The following is a 12,553-nucleotide window of genomic DNA, read 5'->3' on the forward strand; positions in this document are numbered from 1 at the left end:
ATATGTGAACTCAAACAGCCGATCGATTCGCTCGGACTTCACCCAGAGTATTTTTAGTATACTGCTATTTTTCCGCAGCAAGTCCGAGTGAGCTGATGTGAGAACACAGCAGAATATTCTGCGGATAATTCACCTTGAGCCAATAGGAGAAGGAGTGACGTTTATCTCCTGTGACTGCTGCATGCTGAGCTCCGTTAATTAAACGACTGAATTAAGTTTTCTGTTTGTCAGTATGTTGTTCTCTGCTCTTTTGTTGTCGTCGTCATTCTGTTGAACTATATGCAGCATTGATAAAGGCAAATACTCTCATTATAGGGTCGTATAGCAGACTCTGTTGCTTTGCCCGCTACTTTCGCGTTGTTTTTTTTACATCGCGTCTTAACTTAGGAGCAGTGTGCCGTTTTTATAGGTGGTTTTAAATGTCTCTGTGGGGGTTGGGCCAATCAGAAAAACACCTTATTAACATAAAAAAGGGTCCTTACTTTGCATACAAAGCGCAAACAACTGTAGAGGCACAGACAGAGGGAGGAGGACAAAAAGAGGAAGATGGAGGGAGAGAAAGAGAGCTCACACAAATGTAAATAAATATAATCTGTTACCCGATTTTCTTACTAACAAAAATGTACATAATGGATTTATTTTGGTTTCGGGTATCATTTATTTTTCGGGGATATTTAAATGATTACTTGTGAATAGATTATCTTCTGAATGTTTGAAGTCAGAAAAACACCCAAGTGGCACGTTTTGCTCAAGATATTGTGGTTGGTGTTTTTCTAAACAGGATTTCGAAGTGATGAAGACCTTGTTCCATCTCACCTTGGTGCTTTTGGTCGCTCTGACTGCAGCTCAAAAGATTCCCACCCTCGATTCAGAACAAGAGCTGCAGAAGAGCGGGTTTGGTCAACCGCCGCCTCGCCACGGCCTCGTGCTGTTGAAGTGGTACGTCCGAGACTGCCTGGACAACAACATGAAGGCCTTGTGCGATCCCCTCGAAGGAGAGTACGGCTTTCACGAGTTTTTTAATAAAGAGGGTGTACTTCCACAGATTCAGGTCGGAGGGCAGTACACGTACTACGCCATCGGAAACCTTAACGCTTCTGCGATTAATGGCAGACACTCCGAGGATCTGCCGAGCTCCGTAAGGGGAAACTACGATCCCACTAACCGTAAAAGCAACATGGACAGACTTGTGGTGAAATACTACAACAACAACAGACGCATCGAGGAGATCTACGCAACTGCACATTATAAGTCTAAAGAGACGTACAAAATTGGCCCCAATCTTATCGATGCTCTCCGGAAGCAGACGGACCCTCATCGACATAGAAATGTGATGTTCTCCTGATACAGAATCTCTCCATGACATCTTTATCTTTACCCAATCTTCTTGTCTCTTATTTTTGGGGTTTTTATTGCCATTGTTCTTTGTTCCATCTACTTTGTGGTCGTTGAGCTTGTAGCTTTTCAGCATCAGTCGCTGCTTCTGTCTGACAGTACTTAGAGATTTTGCCAGGCAACTTTCCGCTCAATTTCGCTTTTCAATGCTCTATTAGATGTTTGTCTCATCGGCTATAGAGCTGTGATGACTGCTTGGACTCCATGGAAACAAAAAAATATGCTGGATGGCATTATCTATTATTTTAAGCTGTGCATTTGATTATGTTTTTTTTGTGTCTTATCCACAACTTAATATGACTTTAATGGCACCCGGAACAGACTCTTTATTTATTATTCTTTTACATTTGTCGCTGTGCTTTGCACTTCAGGGCCACCGTACACTTAAGTTTAGGCACCAAACGACTTCTATAGTTCTGGTAAAAGAACATAGATACATAATCTATATGTATACTGAAAAAAATGTGAGTGTTAATAAAGTTCAATCTATCAATCAATCACTCAAGGAACTGCAGTTTTTTGACACTTCTGCATTGGCTTCATTTTGTCAACACCAGACGTTGACCCTGGATTGTTACTTATTTTTAAGATCTGAAGCAGGTAAAGCAGTAACACATGTAGCGTCTAAAAGAGCTGCAGTAAAGAACAGAGGGAGCGATGAGACAAAGAGCAAAAGGTTAGGTTGGAAATGACTCTTGCATATGGAGAAAACAGCATGCAGCTTTATTGGAATTAATGATCAAGTTGCAGGAAATAAACATAATTAATGAGGTTATGGAGAGAAAAAGGAGTGTGTGTTGTTTGTGTTCTGCATTCTTGAGAGGATTTTTTAACATTTCTCTCAAGGTCAAAACTATAAAAAAAAAACTCTCAATGCGAAAGCTCTTCAGAGCTTTAGAAATGTGTATGAATTCCAATATCAGCCCGAAAAGTAGGCAGTCAATCAAAGTGTTGACTCTAATGAGTTGTGAAACAAGGCGGCACACACCTCCGTGGCCAAAAGGCACGAAAAACTCTTGCAAAACTCACTTTCAATATTATGATGACAAAGCACCCTCACACCCTGCAGTCCTCAGAAGCCACAGAAAGGCCTCATTCGTCTTCTGCTCTCCTCTGGTGCCAATGGGAGGACACCAATCGTGCGCTCACAGGTTGAATTCAGATTTGATTTGATACTCCCACTGAAAATATAACGGGCCTTGTGAACAAGCAGGACCAATCTGAGCTGGTAAGAGAGATTTATAGGCTTCTGGCTTTGCTCAGAAATGTTGGGAAACATTGAAGAAACACCGCCGGATTTTGGTATTGTACCCCAAGGGTGCCTCAAAAAACCCCAAATGTCCTGTTTTTAAATCTAAACCTTAACCCTTAACACTTCTTCATTTGTGTAAAGGGAACATCCTTACGTCCTGGTTTGATTAGCTAATGTACAAATATGGTTATTGTTGGAAATAGCTAGTATTTTTGATCTTGTAGATTTTTTTTTTCTTCTGAGTTTAATAATAGATGGCGTGTTTGCAACCAATAGAGGCAGCAAACACAGTCCCTGAAATACAATGAGAGAGAAATGTTCTGTAGCTGTATGGTAGCATTGACTAGAGGATGAAGCTTCAGTGTCTGAAAAGTGAAGCCATGTGGAATGGCCTTCAACCGGCTGTCTTTCTAACAACCAGCAGGGGGCGACGTCACTGGCCTCGTTCATGCACGGCCTGCTCCGACCTCCACCTCAGCAGCAAAGAAGTGTGGACAACAGGAACGCGAGAAAGGAGAAGTCCTACCTACATCTTATCCAATCTCCCCCTTTCCCATATTTCTTAACAACGAGTCAGCTCTTTTACCTGCTCTTTTGTAAAGGCTGTAAACATGTTTTTTTATGTTGTAAAAACATATTTTTTGCCTGTTGTGTGTATGTGACTTCCTGTGTTCCTGCAGCCAGCCTCAAGCACTCGATGAACTGCAGGATGTTGCACTTCCGCATTTGCTTCATTTTTCAAGACCGGAGGTTGCCGCTTGGGTAAGAAATAAGCTAGCAGCTCCCACCTGTCACTCAAAGTGGCCACACCTCTAATTATGCAGCAAAAATACAAGAATACAAATATATTTATTCATGCAGTTAAAGTCAGAGTTTTGCCTCTGCAGCTGAAAACGGCATCAGAAAAATGACACGATGCAAAAAGACTGAATGGCTAAATGATTTCACAACATCAGTTTGACTCCATGCAAATACAATTTTTACAACACAAAACCGTAAGTTGGATAAATATTCAAATATTTTAACAGTTTGTTGTCTAAATGATAATAACATGGTCCGTGAACATCAGTACGTACCATCAAAGCACATGAACTAGATCTGTTTTAGACTCATTTGTCTCATTGTTTTGCTCAGCACGTGATTTTGATTTTTTTCAAATTAATTATTTCATGGTTTAAGAGGTTCACAATTCATTTTATGTTCTTTTAACGCTATATGGTTTGAGCGGAGACATGCATATATTCCAGTTCAGCTCCCAGCATGCCTTCTGAAGAGTCGTCAAAGAAATATCCCTTCAAATGTGACACGCGCAAATGTTCTCTATGTGTGCAGACGTTTCAGCTTCTGACATGTGCACATGCATGGCTGTTTCCTCTTTGACATGCCAGTTTCTTGCTTCATAAAACCAGCCTCATGCAGATAATAGCACTGATTTACACACTGCACACTCCCCCCCCCCACCCCACCCCGTCCCTGTGTTTTGTTCGTCTTAAATTGGCTTGAATGGAAATCAAATTGAAAGCGGCTTTTAGCGGAGGCTGACTGATGTTTCACTCTGCCCGTCCATGCTTAGCAGAGGACAGGTTTTCTCTGAGTGGATGGTTGAGGGGCGGGGGGCTGTGATGGGGTGGGATGGGGAGTCCGAACTCTTTGACAGAATTGTAAAGCGGCAGAATGAACAGATGTCTCCCAATGATTAATGTTCCTCCCAGCCTTGCCTCAGAGGAGCAGCGTGCCCATGCATCTCTAACCCTACACCTCCTCCTCCTCCAGCACTCTATAAAGCTAATTCCTTTCACGTGAAGCTTTTTCTCTGTCTCTTTCTATCTTACCCATTCCCCGTTTTATTTCTCCCTCTAGTAACATCAACTTCATTTTCTTGCATTTTTTTTTTCAAATAGAAAAGAAGCAGTGGCTTTTCTTACAATTTCATTTCATGGAAATATTCTCAGTCCCCCATCCATGCCTCAGACCTTAGGGACATCACATACACGCTGTAGCGTATAGGTTTAAAGGAAAATCCCCTTGTACTGTAAAGTTAAGACTACAGACATCAAGGCTGTGTGTTGAAGGGATCAATCACGGCGAGAGGGACAAATAGAAACCGTCTCTCTTCAAACTGTAATGAAATAACACCTGGAAACCCCTTTTTCAAGTAGTGTAAGCCTGCCCCCTGCTGGCTGAATTTGGGAATGACTTGTTATTTCCCTCAAAGATTATATTTGTGTTGTGACTGTTGTTTTCATCCGTTTCCCCCTTAATGTTTGTGTTTGTCTAGGCATACTTAAAGAGGATAGATTAAGGAAAAAAAGAATGCGCTGGGAAGTTTCCAACACACATCAAACAGCTGATTCCCTGTTAGATCATTCTTGTAACATGTAGGTATATTTCTGAGTTAAAGGACAGAATAAAAACTAAATTAATTTGGCAGAGACCTTCATCTTCTATTTTCTCAACCTGTCCCTCAGTTTGTATCCTCCTTTCTTAATAATAATAATGTTTTTATTTTTTTTATTTTGCCTTTTGAAAGAGCTCAACAAAGAAGCACAGAGCAACAGCGCCCCCTGCTGCAGCTGCACGGAGAAGGAGTCAACCCCCCCACACACACACACAGTCCCAGGGGAAATTGCCCATTAAAATCCAAGCCCTGCATGGTAATGAATACCCGGCCTATGGTAAAGGGCTCACATTAAATATTTACACTCTTGGTTAATATTTCATATGGTAATTTTGTATTTAAATTGGATTTAATATTTAATATAAATACAGAGCTAAGTGGGGTGTACTATTCTCAAACACCGGTCCAGACACCTTCCATATGACTGGAGGGAGGGAGTATGACACGGACAACATACATATGTAGATCCTCCGAGCTAGAACACACACACACACACACACACACACACACGCACAAAGAGGGACACACACAGATAGACTTTTCACTCCTGCAGCACGGGGTCTATCGCTGAAGTATTTTTCTCCTCCGGGATTACACGTTTGAGGTCAGAGCAGATACATGGAGGCAGTTAGTATTCGTTCCCCAAGTGAGATATTTACTGGAAATTAATTCCATTGTGACTTCTGGTATTTTAAGACGGTCTATTTGTGCCAGTTACCGGTAACACTGCGTTAAAGTGTACAAGTCCAAATTAAAGATACAGTATGTAGATTCTGCAGCCGGGGGCTCTCAATCAAAACAAACAAAAGATGACTCATGTGAATCATGAGAGATGGGAGTTCTCTCTGCTCTCTCTGTGCAATGGTTGCAGGGGAGAGTCACATACATTTAATAAAGCAGGAACACATATAAAGCCCTGGCTCCCCCCCTACCCGTCTGAACGCCTCCAACAGCACACACCCACCTGAACTCTGAGGTCTCCTGACGCAAACCTCCTGCCCTCCCCACCCTGCAGGACCAATCATCGGACCTGGGGTGGACAGGGCCTGCTCCATTGCCATTCCCACCCTCTGGAACTCACTCCCAAAACACATCGTGTTGAGAGTCCCCCTCACTCTCCATACACACATGTCCAACAACCACATGAAGCAGCAAAGAGGACAAAGAAAAGCAGGAGAACCAAAAACTGCTCAGTAAATGGCTGCTGGGACAAACATGATGCTTTGTCCTGCACTTTGGAATTAAAAGTCTTCATCCAGAAGAAAAGAAGCCAAAAAAGTCACAAAGCAGAGGTTATCTAATGATCCGTGCGGGGAGCTCAAATCATGAGAAAAGCTGAAACGTTACCTGAAATGTTCAGGTTGTGCTCCATGTGGGGCTGCAGACAGTTTCTCTCATCTGCTCCTGGGACATTTTTGAACATGGAGACAGGGTGAGCAGACGTAGAAACACAGCAGGAATTTTCCAGGAAAATTCTCTGTGAGCAACTGCAGGTGAGGATGACGTTTATATCCTGCAACCTGTAGGTGACTGGCATGCGACGTGTGCACTCTCCTTGTTAATGAAACTACTTCATTATGTTTTGTGTTCACTTGTATTTTCTTCTCCACATATTTCTATGATACCGTGAATATGTCGGACAACATGAAGCGTTGATATAAAGGTATTATATTGTTGCCGTAGTACCGTACTCTGTTCCTTCTTCCACCATTACCTAATCATTCCTTTTAAGTCGTCTCTTACTTCAAATTAAAATTACCTCAAATTTATTTATATATTTGTTGTTTTTCTGCCACACTGCTGTGGGCTGGGAGAGCAGCATTTATTTTTTCCTTTTTTTCAAGATTTATTTTTGTGCTTTTTGTGCCTTTAATGGAGAGATAGGACCGTGGATAGAGCTGGAAACCAGGGAGAGAGAGAGTGGGGAGCAACATGCGGGAAAGGAGCCACAGGTTGGATGTGAACCTGGGCTGCCCGCTTGGAGGACGACAGCCTCCATACATGGGGGGCGCGCGTACTAACTACTGCGCCATCAGCGCCCCAGCATTTCTTTTTTTAAGCATGCAGATACATAAGGAAGATTGCCAATTAAATTAATCTTTAATTTCTCTGTAAAAAAACACACATGGCACAGAGTTCTTGGCACAGACTGATGAGGAAGAAACTGAATAATCATCTGACCTTGAGTTTCTTTATCTGGACAAGGCGTGTGTGAGTGAGTGACAGCATCAGATAGATCCCTGAGGACGACAGCACGAGCTCCGGCCCCGAGGAGAGTGCTTAGCTTCTTTATAACAACTTTGTCTTTTCTGACTTTGAGACATTATGAGGTTTGCCCAAGAAGAAAGTGATGGAGAGGATTCACCAGGCTTTTTTTTTTTCATCAAAGCGAACAGTGCAGACAGAAGTAATCAATCACTGGAATGAGCTTCAGGTTGATGAGGAGGAGACCGATTGTTAGCTTTCCAGTCTGACACCTTCTTTTTTTTTTTCTGACCATTTAACTCTCGAGCATTTCATTTATCTTAATTTTATCCTTCAGCTCAGAAGTACCTGTGTCTGAGATGAGTCAGCTTACACCCCCAAAAGAATGAACACCTCTATTTGCAACACGCTCTTTTAGCTTTAGCTTCATTCATTTTTGTTTTTCTCCAATATTCAAATGATCATTATTTCACACTAACAGCATAATCTCTATCTTTAATGTAACCCACTTCTCAGATTTAATGGATAATTCAACGTCACAAGCTCATATTATTTAGGTTGTAACAAGACACCTTTTGTTTCTTTCATTTTGATGCGTCTTTTATTCTTGGTTGAAATCGGTCTTGACATTAAAGGTCACATATTCTCCTCCTCTTCAACCAGTTTAAAAAGTCTCAGAGCTCCCCAAAACATGTCTGTTCTTGCCCGAGTTTCCGAGAACAGGCTGTTTCTGTGTCTGTACCTTTAAATATGTAAATGAGATGTGTCTGACCACGCCCCCTCTCTGGAAGGGCTTGGGTGGCCCGGGCTTTTTTTTGCTCCATGCCCGATTGTTTACGGTGAGAAGGCAGACTCAGAGGGCAGAACAAACACCTAGCTGTGGGAGTGTCACCCACCTGGGGGAGGGGCTACTGCCCTTTGTGATGTCATGAAGGGAAAATCTCTGAACGGCCTGTTTGAGCACACTTTTTCTGAAAAGTGGAGCAGGCAAACGACAGAGAGGATGGACTTTTCTTATAATTGGGGGGTTTGTGTTGACAGATAGAGACATATATTAGAGTTAGAAAAACATGGTGAAGTGTATTTTGAACTTTTAAAATGAGGTGACTTTGGATTATATATTCCTCCCTTTTAGACTTTCTCTCTGAGGTCAACATGTCTGAATCTGAATCACTTCAGTCTGCTGAAGTTCAAAGGGTTCATCCCCACATATGCTTCACAGAATCAATTTTATTCCACCTCAACCCTTCTCTGGTTTTCAACTCCAGCTGTACCGTTGGAAACTGCAGACGTTTTTTGAAAGTGTGAGTCTCATATTGCATTTCAGATAAACAGATTGCATTCCTTGCATTCAAAGAAACTATATCATTTACATTTCTACCCGACTGCAGGGACAGGAGACAGAATTTTCTACCCGTCTTTCCTTTTCCAATAGATAAAAAAGAAAACCATGTGCAGAGTAATTCCCTGCCTCCATCATTGCAGTGCTGCCTCCTCTAAAGGGTCAACCCGGGAATCCAACCAAAAGCCATTAAATGTGTTGTGAGAGTTTCTGAGGCAAAGCAAGTAATCTTACCAAACTTGAAAGGCTGGTCAAATGTAACCTCCGCTGTGGATTTTTTACCATCCTTAAAAAAAAAAAAGGCGGCGGAAGATGCACTTACATCCCACTGATGGTCACTCCAATTATCTGTGATGGAAGTGCTGCCTCATAAGACACTTTCCTGGAAGAGGCGAATGAATATGTATCGGAATATGGAGCTGGTGGGCTGGGAGGATGAAGGTAGCTGTCCAGTTTCCACAGAGAAGATGGTGATCCCAATGTCAGCGTGACAGGAGAGGACGAATCCTTCATTACTGCAGGAACGTTTGTAAATTTACATCAGAGGCACTTTTGAGAAAGGGAGAGAACCAGCATTCCTATTTCAAATCAAGCAACCATGTTCATATCAAGCGGCAACCTTTAGTGTCGGGAAAATGAAGCCACTGCATCGAGTGTCCACTTGAGGCTGGCTGCAAACACCCCACAAGTCCTGTACACACTCATATTAAAATGCTTAAAATGTTTCTAGCCTGTTAACAAAACTAGATTTGGTCTGGATAGCTTAAGACTTTATCGGCACACCCGGTACAGGGGGTGTGCATCATCCGTTCTGGTGATGTTAAGGCTAAGAGTTGGCTGTTTGCCATGGGGCCCAAATCAGCTCCAGCTCTTTGCCTGCTAGATAAACTGAAAGTTAGTTTCCAAAACAATGACCACCATAGTTAGGGCTTCAAAACTACTCTCCAGAAACCAATGTTTGACGACACTGAGCCTATACGTCCATGTTTCATACAGTTACCATACATGGATGGATGCAACACTGATGGTTCTGTTCCCGCCTTTAAGTGCAATGTTAAAAGGCACAGAGTATTTTTTTGATATTCTTCCTGGCTGTTATTCCTCCCGGTTCTTCACTCATTTGTATTTAAAAATAGCATAGATGACACAACTGGTGATGTGACGGGTTTACTCCTGTCTCTTCTTCTAGAAAAGGAGAACGTTGCAGTATTTCATCATAGCCGTCCGATGTTTATATGCCCAGAGGTCAAACATCACCAACACAACCTTCTTTGGCTCTGAACTGAAATTAAGAAATTAAGGTCAGAGACTCAAAGTGCAAAATTAATTAGATCACAAAACCTAGACCTTCTGATCCAATTATAGCTCTGTGCAAGCTTTTAAATTTTTGCACTTAAGGGAACATGACACAAAAGTAAAAATGAGAGTAAAAGCAAACTGTATGACTTCATTAACATTTAATAATATTACGTTTAGAACAAAGACGTTTTTTATGAAGATCCTCTGGGCTGCATGATGGCTTATGTTAAAGAAATGGGATTTATTCTTTCTTCTTTCTCTAGATTCTAGATTCAATGCAAAAAGACTCGCAACTCTGCAGCTCCAAAAAACATGACAAAATATAAATAAAACAGAATAACCATATCATGATGCATCGCAGTGGGTTGCATCCTCATTTCCAATATTACTGCGCATGGTTACTTTTTCATCAAGGAAGACAATCAATCAGATATATAAGAACTCCCTTTTTTCATTATTTAGAAATTGCTTAAATCAGTGTCAACATTATGCCTTTTACATTGTAACCCAAACTAAATAACTCAAATAGGACCAGAAGGAAAATGTGCAAGCAACATCAGTAAGCAACAGTTGATCATGTTCTGTCACTGTTGATGCAAAATCGTCCACATCTGCATCGTAGAAACCATTCATTTACACACCCCTGTAACGTACTAGATGCAGAGTGTGTAATGTTACATTCGCCTTACTTGAGAATTACCGTGAACTTTAAAGTGAATCTCAGGTTTGCGTACAAGGAGTGACAGACCGAGCCTGCACAAAAAGCAGAGACAAATCAAGGCTGAGAAAATTGAGGCCAAAGGGATGGCTACAATCTGGTTCAAAGACACACAAGAATGTTTCACATCGCAGGCGGCTCGCATGCAAACCTGAGGACTTCCTGACCTGGGGGGAGCTGGTGTCAGCTGCATTGGTAAACATCTCCAGCAAGACGGACTGGACAACTGGAAGATTGTGAAGTCACCTGAACACAATGTGCTGATTAATGTTGTAACACTGATGCTTTGTATCTGAGATCTGTCTTATGAACTTATTGAAGCAGGCTGTAAACATGTTTATTTTTCCTATAAAAACTGCTTTTTTTGCCTGTGGTGTGTATGTGACTTCTGGTGTTCCTGGAGCCAGCCTGAAGCGGACACTCGAAGAACTGCAGGATTTTTCACTTCCGCATGGGCTTCATCTTTCAAGACCGGAGGTTGCCGCTTGTTTCCATCGTATCCAACACAACTGTTCACTTCAGAGTGCCACATTATTAATGTTTCACTGTCAGGAACATTTGGTGGTCCAGGTGTTACTTTGTCTGATCATTGCTTACTGTTGTGTTGATTAAACTGCTGCCATCAATCTTATTTATGACATATGGTAATGTGTTAGAGTTATAATATAAAGTCCAGAATATAAAATAATGTCCCTTTCTTTACACAGGGCAACAGTGTTTCTTTTGGAGAAACTAGTGCATCCACAGTGAACTCACAGTGTGTTTTAAAATCACACAGAAACAAGAAACACATGTTCAATATGAACACACTTAAATTAAGTGAATCTTCACAATTTGGAAGTGTAGTGTCAGCCATAATCAATTTCACTGGTTAAACCTGTGTTTTTCCTCCTGCATGCGATGTCTTTCAAGCTTGATAGAAATCCACTCCTTATCAAATCCTGAATCCTTCTATCGGATTTGGGCCTTTGCCCCCCTGAACATTTATAGAAAAGGAGACAGGAGATGATGTAAACGGGTGATGCAGAAATATAAAGTGTAGAAACAAAGGAGTCTGACGCTATGATGAATGTTTTTCTTCTTAGATCAGTGCTTTGAGTTCTTGAACAAATTCACAGTATACAAATGAGTGGAAGAGAACGTACTGGTTATCAAAAAAAGGAGAAAGCAGCTTCTTTATGTGCCCCCCTACCCTTCAACATACATGACGAGTCCTAGTATCTAATCCATAAAGACAAAGGCACTTGTAAATAAAAAAGTTGTTCTCTAATAATAAATTCTCTGTGCATTAAAATGCATTTATTGTTTCTTTTATAAACTTAAGAAAAGTGTTGTACTGCCCAGACACCATGTGAGTGTGTGAGAGAATACAGAATAGCTTTACATTTGCTGTGTTGTTTTATGTCCACCAGGAGATCCATAAACTGGAACGAGCCTGCAAGCATGACAGATCAGCAAAAAAAAGAGACCAGCTAATATGATGTCTCCTCCTCCCCGCCTTGTATCCTTGACACACAGAGTGAGTGTTTGAGAAGTGGGTGTGTGTGTGTGCAAGGTTATGAGGGACAGAGCCGTATAGAGAGGCAGGTGAAAACAGAGTTTATATGGATCCGTCCTGACCTCTAAATGTAAGAAATAAAGCGAACAGGGCAGGGTTTATTAGATTACTACTGATCTCTGGTGACGGACTATCCTTCCAGGTATACAGACTCCAGGAACAGTCAGACTGATCCTCAGCTCAATACTGACACCAAGTGGAGAAAATCGGACGAGTCACTTTTACATCAGGGCTTACTTTAATTCAGTCCATAACACTGAGCTACTGCCAGACAACCATGTTTGACAAATAGCAATATTGTTTTAGTCACGCAATTGATTTGATTAATAATTGATGCCAAGGTTATTTTACTCATCTTCACACAAGTGTTTTCACCATCATGTAGA

This window comes from Labrus mixtus, chromosome 11, assembly GCF_963584025.1.
Source record: "Labrus mixtus chromosome 11, fLabMix1.1, whole genome shotgun sequence".
In the NCBI taxonomy this organism is placed as follows: Eukaryota; Metazoa; Chordata; class Actinopteri; order Labriformes; family Labridae; genus Labrus; species Labrus mixtus.